The sequence below is a fragment of the Portunus trituberculatus genome, chromosome 38 (assembly GCF_017591435.1).
Source record: "Portunus trituberculatus isolate SZX2019 chromosome 38, ASM1759143v1, whole genome shotgun sequence".
Classification (NCBI taxonomy): Eukaryota; Metazoa; Arthropoda; class Malacostraca; order Decapoda; family Portunidae; genus Portunus; species Portunus trituberculatus.
In genome coordinates this window covers 32,344,043-32,346,542 of record NC_059292.1, presented here as the reverse complement: position 1 = coordinate 32,346,542, position 2,500 = coordinate 32,344,043, and the positions used below count along the sequence as shown (strand labels likewise).

The following is a 2,500-nucleotide window of genomic DNA, read 5'->3' as shown; positions in this document are numbered from 1 at the left end:
GAATGAAAAAGAGAAAAAACCTTCATGCGAATGCATACATATGGCCATTTGTATTCATCTTCTCAACCAGAAAAAAAAAAAAAGATACTTGAGTTGTGATGCAGTTGAAAATAATTCTTGTAACACTCGCTTCAGAATAAAACGAAAAAAATATGGCAGTGATAATAATTGTAATAGTAATAAATAATAATGATAATAATAATATTATGATAATAATAGTAATAATAATAGTAATAACAATAATAATGATAAGATGGCTGGTTGGTATACTTACCTTTTAATAATGATAATAAAAATTATGATGAATGATAATGATAATAATGTAACAGCATGTAGGATAAGTCTTCATTGTGCATATTTTTACATCATAAAGATTCTGCAGTGGGTTGACCCTTGTTTTGGGTGGCAGGGAGCACTGAACTGAGGACCGAGAGCATGGGGTCGGGTCGGGCTGTATTGGGAGCCGGGGGTCGACGTGATAGAAGAGACGGTAGAGGGGCGGAGGGCTGGAGGAGAGGACCATATAGTAGGGGGTGGGGTCCTGATTTACGGGGAAGCTGGTATAGAGACAGTTGTGGTTATAGTGGTGGGGGGTGTGGCAGTAAGGGTGGTGGGGCTGATTGAAGTGGGGCTCCGAATAGACGGGGGGTTTTCGAAGTATTGAGAGGGAGGTAGGGAGGCCAGATAGCAAGTGTGAGGTTTGGTAGACGAGGAGAGAAAAATTTAGGTTTTACGGGATGGGGAAGAGGATATAGATGGATGTCAGGCATACACAGAAGAGCACCAGAGTTTAGTCCGAATCTGATTGCACTGAGCGGAGGGAAAACGTGGAGCCGGGATGTCACTAGAAAAAAAAAAGAAAGAGAAAAAAAAATGCAAGGGTCTAATTAGGAGGGGGACGGAGCGTGGGTGTTTTAGGAGTGGGGAGGCAGATGATAATGCAGTAGGGTCGTAACTGGGTGCCCTTTAAGGCTTGGTAGTAAGGGAACAGAGGGAGGATGAGAGTGGTAACCTGGAGTGTGTATCGGAGAATGGGCGGCAGGCGAGGCAGCTGGGATAGCGTTGGGGGAAGGACTGCTGGTGGTGGTGGCGCTAGTAGTGAGAGCCCCTTGTTTCCTTATGTCACTGCAGGGAGGACTGGAGGTAGGGGGAAGATAGGTGTGTAGTCTTTAAAGGCAAGACGAGAGGGAGAGTGGAAGTGAGGAGGCGTAGACGATAGTAAGGAGAAAAAGAAGATAGAGGGTTTTAGGGGGTGTCAGAAGTAAGAGGATGGGACCGAGCTGAGAGAAAGAGAATGGAACAGGAGGAGGAGGAGGAGGAGGAGGAGGAGTGGTGGTGGTGGTGGTAGTAGTAGGCGGAGGAGGAAGTCTACGAGGGAAGCATGAGTAGAGTAGAGGGGCGACGCAACACGTGGGTGTGGAGAAGCAGCTCAGTCTTCCATGTGCTTCTCTTGGTTCCTTCCTTTCATCGTCTCTCCACTTCCTTTCCTTGAACCTTGTTGCTTTTTACCACGCAAGGACGCTCACTACACCGAGAAGAAACGCCTTACCCTCTGGGAAGATTTTCAAATAGAGGCCTGGAAATACTCGAGGTGTTATGATGTAGTATTTAATATTGGTGTCTTTAATAACACAGCTCAGAAATCGTGGTGTGAGAAGAATTTCTTTACTGTGAACAATGTGTCTGTGATCTCTCAGTTACTGGCGTCTTAGGTTCAAATAATTATTGAAGATGTTCAAGTAACTGAAGTGTTTTTGGTCATAGAAAATGCTAACTGCCTTTCTGAATATGTGTCTCTACGTGCGTATGTCTGTGCGCATGTTATTTTGCCTGTGTATATATTTGGGTTTGAGGACAATAATTTTTGTTAAAAATAGGAATGTTGATGCAGTCGGGTTATCAGTTTCAGTTTTATATTTGAATGTGAATGCTCGCGTGTGTGTGTGTGTGTGTGTGTGTGTGTGTTATATATATATATATATATATATATATATATATATATATATATATTAAAAATTATGCAGAAAAGCTGCTCTTCAATAAAATTCATTAATGTGAATATGGTTTTGTTGACCTTTTAAATGTTTGTTTTCTTATTTTAAGTTAATGACATTTCAGTTTGAATAGAGCTGATACAATTTGCACCTGTATATTGTTGCATATTCAGCTTGCAGTTTATATGAGTGTCAAACACGTCCATTATTGTGCTTGCTGACAAACATATCTAGAGGTATCTGTCTTGCTTTCTGTTGGTGCAGCCAGCTGTTGCTGCTGCTGCTGCTGCTGCTGCTCTTTATAACTTGATTTGCTGTTGCAGACATTACTTGAATATCCACATTTATTTTGTTCCAATCCGAAAAATAACTTTAAATATTTTTATTTATTTATCAAGAATATATGTATGTATATATATATATATATATATATATATATATATATATATATATATATATATATATATATATATATATATATATATATATATATATATATATATATA

General features: G+C 39.8%; 1 protein-coding gene across 4 annotated transcripts in view; it reads left to right on the top strand.

The window, feature by feature from the left end:
* Window positions 1-2,500, top strand: part of LOC123514534 — a 426,709-nt gene that overhangs the window by 139,068 nt on the left and 285,141 nt on the right. The window lies entirely within an intron of this gene.